Raw genomic sequence first — 22,109 nt, 5'->3', positions numbered from 1 at the left:
TTCAAATGAGCTTAAAATAGGCCAAGCTACTAGAAAAGGCCAAAAACAACTATCTACAGATTTCAACAGTGTCCACAGGACAAGAAGTCTAAAGTTGTGCAAAAAATACGTCTCTGAACTCAAGTCAACCCACTTTAGGTGTAAAACCTGGAAAACTGAACATGTACCTGGAGAGACAGGGTACTAGGCCCTCATCCCCAGCACCCGCTGTGTGTGCCATGTCACTGGTCTGCTCTTTAGTCACAGCCATTTCAGAACCCTCCTGGCCATCCCATTCATTTGGTTAAAGATTATTTTTGTTGCCTGGCTCAGCGAATACACCTACACTAGTGAAGCCCAGCAGGGGCAGACAAGCGCACCAGAGCCAAGGTTGCTGCCTGGTTTCTCAACTCCCACTCTTGGCCTGCTACAACCATTTTCCATACTGCATCTTAAAAAATAAATAATAGAAAGAAAAAACTACTCTGATATTACTTCCCTGTTTGAAATTCTTTAATGGCTTATCATGTTACTTAGCATAAAAACATGATGAGGTGTTTAGGAGCATGGATTTTGAAGCCAGGCTGCCTGAAATAAAATCCCGACTCTGTTACTTTATAAACTTGGACGGGTTACATAGCCCCGAGTCTATGAGGTGAATGAATCAATGCATACAAAGCACCGAGAGCGGCCCCTGACACCCAGAGGCCCTCGGGACATGCTATGACTACTGCTGGAGCCCTGAGGGCCCCCACCTGACTCTCCCCATCACTTCAGCCCCAATGCCCCACCCTACACTTACTTCCTTTCAGTTCTACCTGAGATCTAAGCTCATCCCATTCCAGGGCTCAGTTCAGGCTGGTCCGTTGCCCTGAGGGGAGGTGGGGGGTGTCTTCTGATTCCATCCTTCCCCCTTCACCCCTGGGGTGTTAATTTAAATGAAACACCTTCAAGCATATTTTTATTAAAGTTAGGTCATCACTCTGTTATATATGGTGGGGCAAAAGTAGGTTTACAGTTGTGAGTACACGGAACAGTTTATTCTTATATTATTATTTGTTAATTATTATATTATTTTCCATATGAACTATAAACCTATTTTTGCCCCCCCCCCGTATATCCAGTACTGTGTGTGTGTGTGTGTGTGTGTGTGTGTATACACACACACAGAGCAGGTCCTCAAATAATGTCATTTTGTTCAACATCATTATAATGTTGATGAGAGAGAAAAAAACACAATAAAAAACGATTCCTGGCCAGGACCCTGTCTGTGGACGTGGAAGGAACGTCCTCCCCATATCTGCGTGGGTTTTCTCTGGGTACTCGGTTTTCTTCCAAATCTCAAACATGTGCATGTTAGACAAACTGGTGTGTCTGCACTGTGTCCCAGTCTGAGTGAGTGTAGGTGTGGGCATGAGTGGCCCTGGGATGGAATGGTGTCCTATCCAGGGTGGGTCCCACCTGGCGCCCTGGGTTGACACGATAGACTCCAGCAACCCTCAACCCTGAACTGGAATTAGCAGCTGGAAAAAAATTATCTTACTTGTTTATATTAATATTTCTTAAATGTATGTAGCTCACATTAAAAATAAATGTTTAATATCAGTACTGTTTTGGGTCTTTATTTAGGAGTTTGGTGATGTTTTTGTGACCAGAAATATGCCCTAGGAACTTAACTCTTATTTATATCAACTAGCCTATTGTAAAACTGGTTTCATTATATGTCCCTTCTCTTAAAGCCACAGTTTCCAAGAATCTATCTGATGCTAAGTGAGGACTTACTGTATATACTTAAGGGATTATTCACTTAATCTGCTGTCATCCTAGATTTAAAACTCCATGAACCAGGGAATGTACCTTTAGTTGAGTGCTATCCTTCTAGCATCTAGCACAATGTTCAGCATTCCGTCATTTAATTCCAACTTGATTTCTCTTTTACAAAATAACCTAAAGAATCATTTATATGCTCAGGAGATTACAAGTTCAGCATAATGCCTCATTCTTTCAGATAAGAAATTTCAGAGGGCACTGTAAGAAACAGAAATCAACATAACATCATATAGTTTAAAAATCAAAAAAGTCTAATCTAACCAAATCCTTCCTTTATCTTTTTAGTCTGGTATTTTTACCTAACCTGGACACTGAATATCTATAACAAGCTTAGGAAGGAACCCTTTTCCCTCTTCCCTGGGTCTCATTTAACACCTCCATCCTTCCCTTCAGTAGCTTTACATTGGGTCCCAAAGCCTTAAGGATTCACACTGGTGGTGGGGTTCATGTATAAGAGTTGTGGAGACCCCCAGGCGGAAGTTCTGGCCAGCACTTGCTCAGCCAGGACACCCAGAGTAAACCTCTGCTGCAAGGCTGTGGGGAAAACACTTCTATCAACTGGGTCCATCTTATCTGGAAAATTACAAATCCAGGAGGTATGTTTGTGATTAAAGTTTCAGACATTTGTGAGGCAACGCTGACCAATGCAAGTTACTTGCACAAAAGGACACAGCAGCAGAGAACAGGATGTGCCATCTCTGCAATCATTTTCAAGGGTCTGTTTTATAGAAAACAATGTAAGAATTCTAACCTACATAGAGCATGGTTAGAAATATAGCTGGACACTACCCAGCCAAGATGTGCACTAAAAAGGTAATGAAGTTCACCGTGAAATATGAAGACCACACGGTGGGCCTACTCACAATAAGGAATAGAGAGAGACGCTCAGACAGCACAACAGGATTAGTACCTAAGTAACCAGGCATGTGACCTACCCAACAGCGTATTTCTTTGCCAGATATTGTCCAACACTTTGAACTACTCTGTCTTACCTTTCCAGAGATTTCTGTGAATTTTTAGTTTGAAGGCTTTTCCTTAATTTCACTAATTGTTCTGGAAGGATTCAATTTAACAGTTCTGATCTCCATCCCCATTAAAGGAAATAAGTGTCAGAGAAGATGCAGTGTACCATTTGATGAGGCCTGAGCCACAGCATCTGCATCTTCTGGGCTCTTCCAATTGGAGCCATAGCATGACAGCAAGCACTGGCCTGGGACCTCCTTTAGACAGTCTAAAAACTTGATCAACTGCTCTGTGTCAACACTACCCCCCTTTTCATGTCTCATTTTAATCTACTGATAAAGTGGGGGCTAATTTCTGGCCCCAAGGTTCGGGATGCTTTAGTAATAAAACAGAACGTTCTGTGTTACTGGCATACTGGGCCCTCCCGACGAAGGTAAGAAAAAATAATAACCCTCCACTCGGACACACCCAGAATTAGCAACTAAATGAACCAGAGACAATTTAATCAGTGAAAGTTTAATGGCATCAAATTAATTATGAATTTACTAGTTTCCTGGAAAAAATGAAAACTTTATAAACTGGAGTTTAAAATCTCTCAAGATATTAAAATGTAAGGATAGTTTTGTAAATTCTCATTGGCTCTGTTTATAATCTGGAGAGCTACTAGAAGCGCAAGGAACAGTCTTCAGCCTAAAGACTGACCACCACTGATGTCTACGTGTAACTTCCAGAGCAATAATCCTCTGCAGCACACTCTAAGGAACACCACTGATTTCTCTATTAAGGGTCCCTGAGAGTTTGAAGACAGCCAGAGGGAGGGATGATGGATAATACTTTGGGAAGACCAAATCAACTGCATTTCTTAACATTCTAAATTTCAATTTCTAATTCAAGTACTCTAACTACATAGGCAGGACAGAGCCAAAATCCAACATAAATTCACATAATTCATCTTGGGCACACAATACTGTTCCAGAGCTCTCCCTGTTATTACCTGAGGAGTGTAACAGAAATCATGATTAAAAGTAAATAAAAAAAAAAAAAAAAGTGAGCCAAACAAAGTGTATACAATTCCAAAATGTGCTATTTTGAGTAACATTTTTTTGCTTTTCAGAGTCTCAAAATATTTTAGATTTGACGACTACATAAGGGTAAGATCTTTTGGACCATCCAGCACTACTCAATTAATCCCACAGCTGTCCTAGGATTTAAGTCACATTATCTCCATTTAGAGATGAGAAAACTAAAATGAAGGGCAACCAAGTAGCTTGTACAAGGACAGAAAGAGTGAAAGAAGGTTACCGCAGAGACTACAAACTCATCAGTCATGGAATCTCACCCCAGAGAAAAATGTTTACTACCACTCAGTGCCTCGAGGTGGAATGAGCAAGTAAAAAGTGATGACAAATCACAGATCTGAGTCTCTGCTCCTAGGGGAATATTGCCTAACTGCTTCAGAAGTCTGTCATAAAGATGAAATGAGATAAACTATGTGAAACTGCTCTGTCATCCACAGAGCCCATCCCACGTGTCTTTACTGTATCTCCATGTACAGTGATCACACAGTCACACTTGTTTTTTTTATTAGACTACAAACATTTTAACAGTAGAAGAAAATATCCTACTCATTTTTGTATTTTTAGCATCTACCTAAAAAGTCTCCCACACAGGTGCTCAAATGTCCATTGAGTGATTGGCTGACAATAAATACGTGTAAATAAAATAAGAAAGAAAATACATTTTAGGGGCCATTCAAAAATCATTCAATGAAGGAAGTTTGTTAAATTAGTAATAAACCTTTATACAAGGTATCCAGCATTTCCCTTAATAAGAGACTGCACTTTACCTCTCTTCTCCATCCAAAATAAATCAAGCACTAAGAAACTAAAAATAAACTTTATAAAATGAAAGACTGAGTAATTTCCTCTTTGGCTTGTTTGCGTTACTGTTTAGGGCAAAAGGAACCGTATTTCCTGCTCAGCTGTGCAGGCACCTGAGGACACTTGAGGCCAGAGGAGAGAACCAGGTGGAGGGCGGCCTGAGTCTGAAGAGCAGCCTGTCTGCTCAGGACTTTGAACAAGGTGCTTTGAAGAAACAATGTCAAACTAATCAGTACATTTTTGTAAATAGGTTAATTTCCAAATTCTTTTGTGGTGACATAAGACATTTGTGTTTTTAAACGGGGGGGGGGGGAGAAGACCCAACAGCATTCAAATAAATGCTTGTAATGGGAGGACAGCAGTACAGATCAGGGCCCTTCACACATGGGTTAGCTGATGAGGTATTTGGATCGAATTAGACAGCGAAAGCCCAAAGAAAATGGGGACACAAACTGGAGAAGGAATGCTCATAATTTCATTTTAGTATTTATTATTCGACTCTGACAAGGCCCCAGGGTCAGCTACCACTCTCTGCTTCCACTTAACAAGTCTTCAAGCCAGTGCTAAGAGCCTTAACAATTTGCAAGAAGGCACAAACAACTGGGCTTACAGCCCTGGCCAGGTGGCTCAGTTGGTTGGAGTGTTGTCCTGTGCACCAAAAGGTGGTGGGTTCGATTCTAGGTCAGGGGACATACCTGGGTAGCCAGATCGGTCCCCAGTCTGGGTGTGTATGGGAGGCAGAGGAGGCCGATCAGTTTCTCTCTCACGTTGATGTCCCTCTCCCTTCCTTAAAATCAATGAAAAACATCCTCGGATTAAAAAAAAACACCAACCAACTGGGCATCCAGATCTGTAGGCAACACATGATAATTGCTGTCCTCAGGAACACACAAACTCCCATCACAGTGTTTGTGGGGAGGCCCAGGGGCAGGGCTGCTGTGGGATAGCTTGAGGTCTATTCTGTGATGACACTGTTTCCATGTGGCACAAACTTGAACCCCAGCTTCTAGATTTGAATTCAATGTGAGGCTTGTCGTCCATACCCAAATTCAAAAGATGATAAAGTTGTCCATGAACATGACTTGAGGTGTATGAAAACACACATACAAAGTGCCTGTCCTCTTGGGATCAGTCCCCTATAATCAGATCTTACTCTTGGCTAGAGTGAAGGAATCTGGGAGGAATGCAACTGAATCCTAAAAACTGCTTGGCTACGAGCAGGCTTTTCACATGCTCTTCAGCTGTGAATAACAATGAAAGCAGCCAGGAGTCTAAGAAATCTGGTTGAACTCTAACAGTATGAAGGATCAGCCACTACTCCTTTGTACTTACACTTCCAAAGGTAAAATCAAACTCAAAATTAACTACTTTGAAGTATACAATTCAGAAGTATTTAGTACATTCACAATGTGTGCAGCCATCACCTCTAACTCCAAGACACTCTCATCACCCCAAAGGGGACCCCATACCCTTCATTAAGTGTCCAAATCAAGTTTAAGAAAAAAAACCTAATGGATTCATTGCGATTATGGCATTGTTTTCTCCACAAAGTATTGGTTTATTCATTTTCAACAGCACATTTTATTTTAAAGGTAAGGAAAATTCAAAGAGTAGTGGGGAGTAATACCCAGAAATATTTTTTCCAGTCAGCAGTGTGATTTTCTACCCATCTGGTAAGACAACTATGGTGAACAAAGTGTGTGCCCTCCCTGGGAGGAAATAACAGCAGCCAACACTAAATGACTATTTACCACATAACAGATACTGTGCAACACAGTGGCTAAGACTGGCTTTCTGCAGCCACACTGTCCAAGTTTAAGCTCTGAACTGTGTGTACTTCTGGACAAACTAATGTAACCTTTCTGCCTCCGTTTCCTCAGGAGTAATAGGAAGAGAGTACTGACTTCAACAGTGCTTACAGCTCATGCAGTTGCTATGAAGATTAAACAACTTAAGTGCTAAATATAGCTCCTGGACATAAGAGCTCAATTTATGTTACCTGTAATCACTGCCGCCTTATTTAACTTTCACTATGAGGGAGGTGACAACTCCTTGAAGGAGGTTCCAACTGTGCCCCCATTCTACTAGTGAGTAACCTAAATTCCCCAGTATCGGAGCAACTTATCAAAAGCCCCAGGGAATGAGTGGCAGAGCTGGGCTTTGAACCCAACTGTCTGCTTATCAACGATGCTGTTCTACCACAGAACAAAAACTTCCTTGTCACATTTACCAAACTAAGCAAAATCACAATTGAAAGTAAAAACGTAAAAAACTCAATGTATTTGAAATAAATGGACAAGACCCCAAAATAAGACAATGCTGTTCATCAAGGAAAAAAAGTCCAAAACCTGGAAATGAGAAATAATTTAAATGCTCAAAATTGGAAGTGTCTTTTTAAAATACAACCATAAAAAATGATGACACAGATGCATGTCTAATGTAAAACATCACAGGTAACAAAATGGTAGGTTACAAAACAGAAAGAGGCCATTTCTGTTGAGAATACTGAGTGCACCTAAACTTAAGTGCACTCAGATTTTAACTAAAGTAGTAGGGTTCTGGTTGAACAATCCAGGTAAGTATTTTTTAAAACAAGGTGGCAACAATACATCTTTCATAAACGCGTGTGTGTGTGTGAACGTGCGCGCGCGCGCGCGCACACACACACACACACATTGTGCATGCTAAAGTATATTTAGGAATAAAGGCACATCAGATCTACAACTTACCCTCAGAGAAAAACACCATACATGTGGTTTTTAAAGGGAGAGTTATAAGTAATGTGATAAAATGTTAGTATTTAGGGAATTGTATAAAGGTTATATGGGAATTCTTTATATTACTCTTGCAACTTTAAAATTCAAACTAAAAGATTTAAAAGGTTATTACATAGGTAAATGCTGTGTGTGTCTATGTGTCTGCATGAGAGAGAATGGTTGGGCATAATGCGAAGCCTGACATTCTTACTCCAGTTAGTTCAAGTAGATCCTTTAAAAATCTAAGAGCTACTGCTTACATACATAATTTTCAAGCAAATTTTCAGCTTGGGCAAGGATCAGAGTTCACAGGAGTGTGTGGAAGAAGGAAAGAGAAAACGGTGCCACCATGTTCTAGAGAACTCCCCAATATCCCCACATTAAAGCAAAAACAAAAACCTAAGCCTCAAAAATCAACGTCATCAAAACAGCAAGAACAACACTGACTGGAAATGTTAAATCCATGGAGAGTTCATGAATACTGAGGGCAGAAGTCCAGAAAGCACTGTCTGCAGAGTTTCACGGTGGATCGGAGTTAGTCAGCACTAGAAACCCCGCTCAGCACAGGCTCTTTCCAGTAGCCCAATTCTAGCTGGTAAACTGTACACTTTCAGCACAGAACCTGGAAAAGAGGAAGCTGTGCTGCAGCACTGAATCCCATCTTCTGTGTGACAGAACTGTGACCAGCTCCCAGGACCTAACCCAGGAGGAAGCAGGCCCACATTTTCCCCAAGAGAAAAAGACTGAGCAGATTCTGGAACACCGATAAAGCAAGACTTTCAACCACAGGGCCCTTTGCTAGCTTATGAGAGTCCACTCTGGGACACAGAGAGATTACCTGTACTTATACTTCATCGCTGTAAGTTGGCCAAGGAATCCTGGTGTGAACAAAGAGTTTCTATGACAACGAAACCTCACTTTCCTCCAATGAAAAGCAAACATGGCCCCAAACCTAAGCTCTCACATCACAGAGACTCTGTTCTTGGCTCACTCCCATTTCTGACCTGGACAATGCCTCTGAGGGCCCCTTTAGTGTCACTGTGCCTCTGTTTCCTTCCCTGTGCTTGTGCAGTAACAATGCCCCCCCACAGGTTTCCTGGGAGAGCTGATGATGATGTCTGCAAAGTGTTCTTGTTTCCGAGGATGAGAAGGGCTATAACTGGAGAGTCAAAGCGGCACTGAAGAACATTTTTAAGCTGCAACCACTTACCTTTTGAACTGGAGAGCCACAGGGGGATCAAAGGAGTGTCACTGCTTGTTGACTGCTGCTCTGGAGCCCCCTCCCTCCACCTGACAGAAACCCCAGAGAGCGAGGTCTATCACGATTGTTAACCAGATCTCATGACAACTTGTACAATGGTTTCCTGGAACACCCTGAGTAGGAGAAATGGGGGAAACCAACGTAGCTTGCATAGCTTGTTACATTCTTCTATGAAAGCAGGAATTAAAAGAAAAAGGCAGCCTTGGGAGGGAGAAAGGCAAATATGTAGGGAAAAAGTTGTTTTGCTTTGTCTCTGTCTGCCACAAAAGCTTGGCACAGTGACTCTACTAAGGCTGCAGCAGCTTGCATAATAAAATGCTTAACCTTGGCTAAGTTAACCTCCTTTGCCATAAAGAAAAGGGGGGCGGGGGGAGCAAAATTAAGCTTACGGGAAATAAAGCTAATCAAAGCTGAGCAGCAACAAAGGGCACCAGAAACATTTCTACTGTATCACATCCCACAGGCTGGCCAAGAGCCCAGAATTTTCATTACAACTTTTCAAAGAGAGGGCGAGGAGGAGAAGAAAACATTTCACAAAAGCATTATCAAGGCCCCGGCCCGGGATGCCCTGCTGTACAACCAAAATTTGTGAGAGGTCAGCCTTTCAGGGAGTCAAAAACCCAGCATGTGGAAACGGGCAGGCCTTTTATACAGTAGGAGGGGTTCATAAAACGACTACTGTTCTGCACTGAAGTCTCAGAGCTCACAGATCATTAAAGGTTTCGGAACCACAGAAAAAGGAGGGCAGAGTTAAGGAAATAAATCAAAAGTTCCTCTGGGATGCACAAATGCCTACTTGGAACAGGCTTTCAGCAGAATATCCCCCACATTAAACAACAGGGAGGACTTTTCAAAATAAAAGCAGAAAAGAGATTCATTTGTTACAAGCAATGCACTTTCTTTTTGGTTTAAAGGTTATATGTGCCATAAAAAATGATTCCTGGGGTGAGTGCTGGGGGGAGGTGGAGGTGAGGTTGGGGCAGTGGTGCAGGGGAGCAAGAAAGAAAAAAAACAGTGTGAACAAAAAGTCAAACAGAAATGCTCAGTCTGGGGCACCCCAAACACGTTGAAACATCTTGTCATATTTTAGGGGTAGAATGTTAGGGAGGGGAATGGTATTATTAGAAAGGAATTTTATCACATTTACTCCTTGCCATTCTTGCCTAAGAACTGAAATAATTTTCCCAGAGCCAGAGAGAGTTCTCTTATCTGTCTGTGAAACATACACAGTTGAAGACCTGGGGAAATAGGCCTGTCATCTTAAACCCTAGGAAGCATCAGCTGTCTCAAAACCAGCAGAGGGAGCCCAGCAACTGAGAACAGGAAGTGGATGGCCCAACAGCAAAAGATTTGTGTTCATCCAAGGCAATGGTTCAGAAGCGGAGTCACAAACCTTCTGACCTTGCCCGTATGTTATCCAGCAACTGTAAACACTCAATGTAAAAGGTAAAATCCAGAATGAAATGCTAGACTACCTACTCAGTCGAGATTTGTTCGTTACAACAACCAGGTGAGGAGGCTGTAAGGAGGAAAGCGGAACTACTCGGGTCAGGACACACTTACTCTGAAGCACAGGGTCGGGGGAGTCTCCCAATCAATCTGGAAAGAAGCAGGAGGGACCTAAAGAGGGAAACGTCTCTGTGAAAGGCAAAAAACCCATTTGGAAAACTGACAGCATGCACCAGAGCAATGATTTTACCTTTTAGATTTTTTGTTTCCGAAGGGGAGGGGAGGGGATGCTTGAAACAAAAGCAGCAAAACAGACAATGGCATACGTCTGCTAAAATGACTGCCACCTTAATCTTCAGCTGCAGTTTATCAAACGTGGGGAATGGGCTGAGGGATTGACTCATTGCCAAAATTATCAGGCTCTCGGGTCTGGGATAGTGACTATGGCTATCGGTCTAGCTCACGAGGAAAGTGCCTACCTACAGTTTGAGGCATGAGCATGCTGTGGTTTGTCACTGCAAACCATCTTTGCTCAGGTCCACTCCAGGTGTGAAAATGGCCTAATTGATGTTTAGTCTGAGTATGCACTGCTATATCAGGTATTGTCTTTTACTAGATTCCAATATTAACACTTTTTCATTGTAGGAAATGAGACATAGGTTAAAAATGCAAACTTTAAGACATGTTAAACTCAGTAGAACAAACAAAACCTATAATGCAACTTTCTGTTACACTAGGAAGTGTGCCTGCCTGCTGGGCAAAGGAGAGGGCCAAGGCAAGAGACAGGAGCGACCCTGGCTGCTTGACACTGCTGAGAGACAAAGGTCCAAAGGAGCTACCTAGAATGTGTGGTGTGGGATGCAGAAGCATGTGTGGGCAGCCTGGAGCCAGAAACCCAGGCAAGGAGGTGCCAACTACCCTGTCCCATCTTAAGAGCCTTCATGAGGGAGGATCTTGGCAATAATTTTCTATGTCACCTGATCAGGACAACGTACGGGAGGTGAGGCGACTCAGATTCCAGTTTAATAAAAAGAGGACATTTCATACAATGGAACTGTCCAAAACCACCATGGTCATATTTAATGAGTTCAATGCCACCAGGTTCTCAGGGACAGCAGGGTAGTCATTTGGCAGGAACGCTGTAGAGGAATTAAGTACTGGGAATTTCCGCAATAGACAACAAGGATACTTCAAGGACTTTCTTTGCAAGGTATTTCAAGGAAGTGTTTACACTTTCAAACACCTATCCTTCAGATAGCTTCCAGCCCTAACTGCACCACTTTCAGGATGCGCACAATTCCTTCAGCCCTCATCTTCAGCTTCTCCAACTCCCATTACCACTTAATGTCCACACCACACAGTTCAGCACCTGGGTTCATGCCAATTCACTGTGGTAACCAGTCAGAGGTCCCTAGGGAGCAGGACTACATCTCTAATCTTATCATCAGACTCAATGAACTCTGTAAGAGCTTGCTGAGTGACTGATATTAGGAATAAACTAAAGTTTTTACATTTACACTGTCTAAACCCTCTAAGTCACTGACTTCTAGAAAAATTTTATAACACATATAAGAATCTTTAGACATACCTAGTGAGGCACTTAGCATTTGGGAAATCAGTAATCAGAATAAAATATAGTACAAAAGAAAAGAGTACACATTGGTATGAATCTAAGACAAATATACTGGACAAATGGGTACATGTACCTAATTTGTAAACTTGCACATTTTAATTTACATACAAAGTGACTATATAAGAAACATTCTATCTTTTAACTGTACTATTCTGCCTAATCATTGGTAGACACAATATGGTACAAAGAAGCACATGGACTTTTCTTCTGAGTCACCTGATAGGCTCATATGGGCAAAAGAAATAAGGGCTTCTGCCCTTCCTAATGTTGCTCAGTGTCTGCACATTGCCCTGCGCACTAGAGGTTGCTGGTTTGATTTCCAGTCAGGGCACAGGCCTGAGTTGCAGGCTCAGTCCCCAGTAGGGGTGCGTGCAGGAGGCAGCAGATCAATGTTACACTCTCATATCAATGTCTCTCTCCCTCTCTCTAAAAATCAATAAAAAAATCTTTAAAAAAAAAGGAATAAGGACTTCAAGTTTTAGTTGTTTAATTCTCACCAGAGGACATCTTTTTATTGATTTGAGAGAGGGAGAGAGAAAAAGAGAAAGAGAGATCAATGTGAGAAACATTGAGCAGTTGCCTCCCGTACATGCCCCAATTGGGGCTTGAACCTGCAACCTGGGTATGTGCCCTGAATGGAAATTGAAGCTGCAACCTTTTGGTGCATGGGATGACGCTCCAGCTGACTGAGCCACCTGACCAGGGCAGGGCTTCGAGTTTTGATAAGTAAATTCAGCCCATAGGACAAAGCAAATTTTGAAATTTATTTTAAAAGTTTTGTTTTGTGCCCTGGCTGGGTGGCTCAGCTGGTTGGAGAGTTGTCCCATACACAAATAGGTTGTGAGTTCGATTCCTGGTCAGGACACATACCCAGGTTGCAGGTTCAATCCCCAGTTTGGGTGTGGATGGGAGGAAAACCAATCGATGTTTCTCACATGGATGTCCCCGCACCCCATCCTCTCTCTAAAAACATATCCTCAGGTGAGGATTAAAAAAAAAATAGTTTTGTGTTGCCGTTTTTTTAAATCCCACATTTTCCAGAAATGTCTAGAGTCTGCCCAGTTTATTTCCTGCTGCTTTAACTCCACTGAAGTTGGCCAGGTACACAGATTCACTGGGCCTATTTCCTTCAGAATTTAGTTGTTCCACAAATTCTAAATTCTTCCCTCCAAAAGTGAAAACACCCATCTTGACAAATTAAGGCCACAAATCTCTAACCTGATTACAAAACGAAGCATTTGTGGGAAGGCAAACCAAGTTCTGATCTTAGGAGGTGTGTGCTCGAATCGGTAATCACCAAATCCCGAAGGTGCTAGAGCTGTGCTGCTCCAGCCCTCTACAATGAAACACACACAAGTCACCATTTCTTGCCAAACGCAAGAAAAATCCAACCCTTGCACATGGGAACAAAGAGATAATGGCTGCAGCTGAAAATACATAACCAAAGCATCACAGGAAAAAAACTTCAACTTAATATTGTTCAGAACATCCTCAATGGTGTTTCACTCATAAGCAAAAGACACAGGATAAAAATTCCAGGCTGTTTTCAAGATAATAAAATGGCATATGACGGTGACTCACTAACTGACTAAAAGGGAAAAAAGTCCATAAACAGTCACAGGAACCTTGCAAAGCTGCAGAATCTGGCAACACTGAACCTCCTCCACCTCACTTGGCTCTCAACCTCCAGTACACACACACACACACACACACACACACACACACAAAAAAAAAAGTGACCGGTTTGAAGCCAAACTGCAATAGGCTAATGGCTTACTCTACTGCTTAAGACAATATTTTATTCTTGACTTGCTCAATAAATCTGCTGAGAAAAATAAACAATGGGCTTCAATCTTATATATAACCTAGAAAACAGAAATGCTTTGCAAACAGTAGAGGTGATTTACTGCCCATGGTCAACAGAACAGGGAAGTCCAATGTGGCACAGTGAACCCCAAGTCCTAGTCTCACTATCTTGGGACACTAGAGTTAACAAGGATCTTCTGTCCTCTAAACAGTCTAGGGCCTGGGATGTCCAGGTTTCAACTGGTCTTTAAAGCAGCACCAATGCAGATCTTGAAAACCAACACAAAGAGCAAAAGGTGAGGAAAACTTTTCCTTAAGAACACTGAGAAATCTCAGTCTTTTAGGATCATACATATCTATGGTCACCATGTGTTTTTATCCCTCATTCACATAGGTGTGAATACACACAGATACACTTTCATTTTTAACAAATATTAAGTAATGGCCTGTTACAGGGCACTAAGGGTGATATAAAAAAGTATAAAATGTGGTCTCTGCCCGGCCGATGTGGCTCAGTGGCTGAGCACCGACCCATGCACCAAGAGGTCACCGGTTTGAATCCAGGTCAGGGCACAGTCAGGGGTGTTGGCTCCATCCCCATTAGGAGCCATGCAGGAGGCAGCCGATTGATGATGTTTCTCTCTCCATCCTCTCCCTTCCTTTCTCTCTAAAGTCAATAAAAAACATATTAAAAAAAAATCTTCGACCTAACTTTATTAAAAATTGTTTAAAAAAAATGTGGTTCCCGACCAGAAGTCCTTACATTCTCTATAAATACATACACGCATGCAAATGTAATAAAACACATAGGGAGGGGAAAGCAGAGTCTAAAGTCCAAGATTAAAATAAAATAAATATTAATTTTAAAGGGCGAAACAAGATACAGTTCTGCTGAGAGAGGAGTTGGGCTCTTTGTGTAGTGGCCCAGTCCATCCTGGAAAGGACTCAGGTGGCTTTCACAGACTGCAGCTCAGGCAGGACCTCTGTAACTGAGCTCTGCAGTCTCAGGGACTGTGTCTCAGGCAGCTTCCAGAGAACACAAGCCCCACTCGCCTCTTAACTAGATGGTGAGCACCCTCTCAGGCACCTCAGGCACCCCTCAGAGAGTGTCTTTGGTATCAAAGGTTCCCCCAAACAGTTCTCAAAACACTCCCAATTCTGTCAACTGTGATGATGGTTTAGACGCTTCAAAGGCCAAATCCTGGGATTGATGACGCCACAATTTAGAGGATTCGGAAGGATTTAAGACACTTGAACAGAACAAAGAATCATATTTCCAAAGTGAAAAAAAGAACAAAGGCCATTAATATGGAAACAATTTCAAAATTCAACATCTCAAAAAGAAAAGTTAGCTTAATGGGATTCTGGTATCCCAAGCCAGGTTTCTCCTGCTTGCTTTTCCTTTTTTAATACAAGTAAATGGTTTTCAAGTTACATACAAAAAAAAAAAAAAAAAAGAAAGTTTATGGATGGGTAAGTGGGAGTGTCTTTTCCACCAATGGTAAGTCATGAATAAGACTGAAGTGAATGTTTTTCTTACATTAATTTTACTCTATTTTCTCAGTGTTACTCAAGGGCATAACTTAAATAAAATTAAAATGAACCAATTATACAAAGATTACGATTTCAGATACATTTTGAAACTTGTTTTTAATGTGAGCTTTTAACAAGCTAGATGTATTTTTTTTAAATATTGGCAAATTGGATTTTCAAAGTTAGGATGGGTTCACAGATATAGTAAGGTTAAAAAAAATCTATTAGTGATATAAAATATAAGCTCCAAACAGATAAACTCATTGACTATAACACAGTAATCACAACTTATAAGTCTTCCTAAAGACCAATTCAAATCACTCCTTTGTTTTACTAGTTAATAAAATGAGCGAGTCTATTTTGGCTTAAAAGTCATAAATGTCTCCATCTAAAAGTTACCAGGTGACCAAGATCCAGCTGGATTGTAAGAAATACTAGTTAGCAAATACCAACAGCAAATAAATAAAACTGATCCTTATCAGCAGCACTGTGTTCAATAATACTTTAAAAGTCCAAGGCAGTTTTCTAAGTGCAGTTTCTACATTGAAGCATTCTCATGCCACCCCACCGGCTCTACTATGAAGGTAAGACCAAAGACAGGCCTGAGACTTCAACACTGAGAGCAGCAAGTATATGGGGCCCTTAGGTTTAAAAAGTCACCCAATTTTTAAAGACCTCTCCCTACCCCAACTCCACAACATTAGCACCAAAAGTTTCTTACGTGCAAATTTCTTAACTGCTTCGCTTATTGAAGGAATCAGCCAATCTCTCTTCGATTACCCCAGTCAAAACTGGACCTCTGCCCAGTCAAATAACCATACAGTTGAGACTATCAGAATGAAGAGATTCAAGCCTCTGCTTCATTTTAATGAGAACAAACCCCCTGCATGGGACAACTATAGGGTCACACACAGTACTTGCCGCCAAAATGCAGTGCCTGTTTCTATCGGTGATCACTTCCACCTTGCACGGAAAATTCCAATTCTATCTGTATCTACTTGAGGTCAAGTTATTAAGAGAAAAGGTATGGCACTTAAATATCTATCCTTTTACCCAATCTTGCCAGCCTCAAAGTACTTATATCTCTTATTCATATATAAGGTGTGCCACTAAAAGAAAGTAACACTTGAGAACACTGTAGTATTAAATATGTAAACTTCATATTAATAAAAAGTCATCCTTTCAAATAAAAAGGTTTCTATTAGAAACAAACAGGGTCTAGCCTGACTCACAACCAATGACTGTATGTGACAAGGTAAAGACAACATTTTTTATATGAAATATGACAGGAGTTACAATTGCGTTTCTAGGGAAAACTAGGAAATGGGAAGAGGGAAGCTATATTAAGAAATTCTATTATTGATCATGAAAATAAGCCCAGATACTTTTCCATATGTTTGAAAAATTTTGTAAAACAGAATTTGAAAAACAAAACCAAGTCCTAGTAGTGAAACAATTTACAACTTCAACAGAATAAAAACAACAAACAACATTATTTTAAGAATGAATGTGACAGCCCTAGCTGGTCTGGCTCAGTGGTTAGAGTGTCGGCCTGTGGACTGAAGGGTCCCAGATTCGATTCTGGCCAAGGGCATGTACCTCAGTTGCAGGCTCAATTCCCGGCCCTGGTCGGTACGTAAGTGGGAGGCAACCAATCGATATGTCTCGCTCATATCTCACATTGATGTTTCTCTCTTTCTCTCTCTCCCTTCCTTGCCCTCTCCTCCCCCCTCCACTCTCTCTGAAAAGCAATGGGGGGAAAAAATCCTCGAGTGAGGATTAAAAAAAAAAAAGAATGAATGTGACAGACAGGTTTAGGATTCTGCAAGTCTCCATTATTATAAACAGCAGTATTTCCTAAACTGTACTGTATATTTGAATCACCTAGAGAGCTTATTAAAATGCAGATTCTGGTTCAACAGGAATGGACTAGAGCCTGGGAGCCTGATTTTCACAAGCTCCAGGTGATGTGATAATGCTGGTCTGAGGACCACACTGTGAACTGTGAATATTTGCAGTAGAGGTCTTTGGTTTAAAACCAGACTTTCTAAAATATTGTTACATAGCTGTAACATATTTGTTCTCAATAGTATCAACCTATTCAGGAAGTTCATACTTTGTTATGTAACATTAGATTAAGCATTAATGAGGCTAGTAAACTGTTTATACAAGGTTATAATCTGAAGTTAAATAAAACTCCATGCTGAACATTCAAATTGAATGCCAGAGTCATTTTTAACCTCTTAATAGTAAGAGAATTTTGATTACTCACTCATTCCTAAAGCCCTTCCTCAATAGTAGTTATTCTTTGGGAGGGCGGGATATGCTCTATACAAAAGATATTTTGCCTGGAGAAATGAACAGTTAATATTCAGTAATTATGTACATATTTAATAGCACTCATTCCCAGAAATATGGGTGAGAAAGGTGGTTGATTTTCATGTTATTTCTCAAACTAAAATTTTAAATCTCTAAGACTTTTCATCCTATCACCCAAAGTTTAAAAAAAAAAATCCTGAACATCAAAACCACTTATCCCTTCGCAAGGCTCTTGGTCCAATTAAAAAAAAGTGACACATTTTCAATAGAGAAAATCAAGATAAAAGACAGACTTCCATTTTCATAAGTCACTTTAACGCCCTGTTTTTGGTCTTACTACAAGACTAAATTATTACAAGAACAATGTTCCGGATCTCAGCTTGGATGCTCTCACTTCTCTTCATGGGGTCCCCAAACATACTCTTTGGAGAGAGTGCAAGGTCTCCCAAAGTCAACCTGCAAGCCGTAATTCTGCCCTAAGTCCCACTCCATCGCCTGGTGCAACCCCCTCTCTCAAGCCACACTAATGTACTCGCCGGGCATGTTTTGCAATTTCCTGTCTCCATGCCTTTGCTCGTGATATTTCCTACAGCTGGAAAGTCACTTTTCCTCCACCCTCCCAACCATGGCCTGTCAAAAAATACATCCTTTCAGGTCAAACACCACACTCTCCAAAGAGCGTTCCAGAAACCCTCAGCCTCTGTGCTCACTGAGGGGCCTGAACCTCCAGCAAGGAGGGCCCTGAGCAAATGCAAATGGTTCGTCTCCCTTGCTGTAATGCTGGCTCTCTGCAGGGCATGGATGGCACCTTGCTTCTCTTTATAGACACCCAACCCATTACAGTGTGCTCAGTGCATATATAAAATTTCGAAAAACTGAATTATATGGAATGCTTAACTCTGAAAATGGGAAGTGAGGGAAAATGAATTTCTAGTGCAGTAAATAGTAATATAACAGCAACTGGGTTTACAAATAGCATAAGCTTAATTTCCACTGGACTAGATGCTGGAAAATAAAACTACAGAGATGAGAAAGGTGAGGATTTATGCCTTTCCACCTTCTCTCTCCAGAGGCTAATTACAACGTTGGGGGCACCTCTTTTCTCTACCAAGTTGGAACAGATCAAATTGTCTTCTCACTAATGTTAGCTACATCTGAGACAGGTCACTGAGTAAGTGCTCCCTGTCTACCATCCAATGCTGGCTAAATTTGTCTGAGCAACAGCAGATAGAGCCATACACAAAGGCCAGCCAGGATTCAAGGGACAATCATTCAGGTGTCAGACATGGAAAGTCTTTGGTTCAAACAACACAAACATGCTTTCGGCATGAAAGAAGATAAATGTCACTGCCACCTGAGTAATCATCTCAGGATTTCGAAGGAAACTGCAATGTTTGTATAAAAATCAAACAAGAAACTATTTTGGAACACCCATGATTTTGTAGTATTCAAAACATGGGTTCCCCCCCTGGTAATTAAGATTCAACTCTACCTGGTCTCTTATTTTTTTCAGGCATTACCTTCATATCAAAGGTCATGTAACTCATCAATCCAAAGAGCACCAGAAGTTCTTAAAACAGAACCCAAGGGGCCTGGTTATGATCATCCTCTCAGAATTTCAGCTAGGGGACACTCACTGTGATTTATACAAATGTACTCACACCCAAGACTCTGATGTGGTTTAGGCCCAACAGTGTCGAGAGAGAAGTGCACAGCCAAGAGGAATTCGATACGCTTGGCAAAGATTCTTTCCTAAATTTTACTACTAATTATATATCCCATAAGCATATTGAGGGAGGCAGATGGTTACAGAGAAGGATAATAAACTTCAGGATATCTGTACAACTGTGGTACTGAAATATTTGGCTTGTGGCTATTCTCTTGGGTACCATGAGGTTAACGTGTGATACCCACTCAACTAAACCTCTATAAACAGTTGGTTTTCCACAATCACAACCACTATTTCCACTTCAATGGGCAGCACTATTCAAAGAAAAGCCAGATTTAGCGCCTATGTAATAAACACCAGACCAAGAGAGCTAGGAAAGCTGTTTATGTCCATGCCCACCACAAACCTTTGTCTGCACAACTCACTGAAGGAACTAAGAATGTAAGCCTTCTCAACAAAATACATCCCTTAAAACTAGGCATTGCCCTCCACCCCTTCCCAGTTTTCAACTAAAAGGATTTTTGGCCAGTGAGGTGAATGAAAAATAGGTAATTTCCTTTTATACAGATTCAATTTGTTTACAAGCAGAAAATAATTCTGTACTTTCACAACGTTTAGCTACTCTGTGTAGTACTGGGGGTGAGTGTGAAGAACAATCCTTTTCAGGTGTTTTAGGCACTCTTCATAGACATATCTCATTTAAATTCTCAAAACTTTTCTCAGGAGAAGAATCAGCATTTTACAGGCACAGACATTAAGGTGCAGAGAAACTGAGTAACCCGCACAAGGCCCCAGAGCAGGTAAATGGTGACAGAGGCAAGAGCCCGTCATTTTGCTCTCAGGCACAGTGACCGCTCAAAGTGTGGGAACAATTTATAAAGACTGTATGTAGCACCTATAAAGTTCTCATGCAAAGAAACACCGTCTTAGAGAAAATAACTTTCCAGTCCTGGTCAGGATTTGCCCTGAACTGCCCAATTACAGCTCAAAGCAGCCTGCAGAGTCAAAAGAGATCATCGCGTACTACAGTTACCAGTGAAACCAAGAATAGAGCACAGGTCTGCTGACCTGCGTCCAGGCCCAATCAGGCGTGTTCTCTGGATGCTGACACCCTTCTGAAGTTTCAAGTCAGTTGAGAATAGCAAAGAAATGAGTTAATAATTCTGGTAAATAGAAGAGAATATGGAAAGGATCTGAGAATTTGCTGTAAAAAGAGGCATGACCACATGAAGATTTCTACCAAGGCAGTTTTTAACCAAGAACACTGTTGCCTGCACATTTCTCATCTTCCACAACAAAAATGAAAACGAACCTTTGCCCTCCCCTCCCTGTGGGCTGTGAATGATTAGCTTGCCTATGTTGATAACTACGGAAAACATGAGTGCCTCTCCCAGCTGATTAGAACACTTACTGATTTACCCTACTACCAAACTCCTCCAATTCTATGCAAAAGACAGCTGGACACCAGGGACAGTTAGCCATAACAAATCTCCCAGTGAAGCAAACAGCTCTTCCATAGCTCCGCTGGCCATGCCCTGAAGAAGCTGAAACAGGAAGACTGCTGAGTGTCAGAGGAGAAGTAAAGAGAGGAGCCATGGGACCAGGAAATGGAGATGGCAGAGAAGCGATGGGGAAGGGTCTCAGGAAAGAGGGGCCAAGAAAAGACCAGGGAACCAGCCTGAAGAGTTGGTATACTGAGAACTTCTCCGTAGGAGAGAAAAGGCTACTTACTGAGTTTGATGCCACCAATAGGAACAAGGAACAGCCAAGTGCAAGAAGAAAAACAGTCAAAGACTCTTACCTAGGTAACTGAGGTTTCCGCTTGGGGGTTAAAACTAGATATAACAGGCACTTCCAAAAGCTAGACAGAAGATTTTAGATTTAATGCTTAATCTTGCTATTATAAACTTATATTTTTTAAAACAGAAAGATAAAGTAATTGTTAAGCCATATCTTGTATCAAATTCTTCATGGTCTGCAAGTTTTAGCAGCGCACAGGGAAAGATAAAATTTGAGTTGAGAAGTTATGATCTAGCCCATCACATCAAGTCAAAGCTACTCATTGGCCTCTCTCAATTTCACCCCAATCTGGCCAAACCAAAATTCCTACACTCAGGTAAAGGCATTTTAGTTTTTAAAAGTATGTATCAAACTTCAAATAACTGAAATCCTCAGAAAACTTTCTTTCACTGTTCTACATTAAGCACTTCTTTCCAATTTGTTCTGGAAAGAGCAAAAAATAAGTTGCTTTTATGGATTGATGACATATTTTATTTTAATGTCTGAACAGTTTTCTCTACCATTCTCAAAATGACCCATCTCTCAGCATATTCCGATGTATAATAAATACTGAAAAGTTTGACCTGATGACTGATGATGCCAACCACCGATTTACACGCGGCTACACTTGAGGTCTCAGAACCCGTCGCCCCTATTGTGTTATTGCTGTTCTGAAGGTACTTATAGAAGGTGTCCAGAAACAGTTCATTAAAAAGAAAGAAAGAATAAGGGAATCAAAACTGAGGGAGAAATCAATAAATGACGCCCAACAGAGAACCAGGCGAAGCAGCCTCCCCACTTTACAGGGAATGCTCTCTATCTGGCTCCCCTTTCGCTCGCTCCCGCAGAAAAGGTCTAACTGCTCACCCCACCCCAAGTCCCGAGGAACACTTTTGGTTGCTAGGCTCTACTCCAGCCCACAGGCACTGGGAAGTGGCTGGTCCTACTCCTTCCCCAGTCTCCCCTTTTCCTGGCCGAGCCAGGAGACACCCCCTCCAACAGCACCTGGAGGAGATTACAGACAAATGAGACAGAATCCCTGGCTAGTATTTCCTTCCTTTAACTTCACTCTGAAGTTTCCTCAGCGAACCTTGCTACCCCAAGTTTAGCGAGAGCACTGGGCATATCTGACTCCCGGCCTTGTGAAGCAGCACAGGAATTGTTAAAAGCCTCGCTCAGCAATCTGTAACAATTCTCCCTCACCCACCAAACAAAAAGCTTAAACCCTGGGGGCTAGAAAATCAGAGTTAAA

The 22,109-nt window shown here is 41.4% G+C and overlaps 1 protein-coding gene across 8 annotated transcripts in view; it reads right to left on the bottom strand.

Annotated features, from left to right (window-relative positions):
• The window catches only part of RERE (arginine-glutamic acid dipeptide repeats), a 345,910-nt gene that overhangs the window by 29,868 nt on the left and 293,933 nt on the right, over positions 1-22,109 (bottom strand). The gene's annotated exons all lie outside the window — the stretch shown is intronic.

This window comes from Miniopterus natalensis, chromosome 9 (assembly GCF_054644295.1).
Source record: "Miniopterus natalensis isolate mMinNat1 chromosome 9, mMinNat1.hap1, whole genome shotgun sequence".
Lineage (NCBI taxonomy): Eukaryota > Metazoa > Chordata > Mammalia > Chiroptera > Miniopteridae > Miniopterus > Miniopterus natalensis.
The sequence above is the reverse complement of the archived record's forward strand: the minus strand, read 5'-3'. Positions and strand labels throughout refer to the sequence as shown.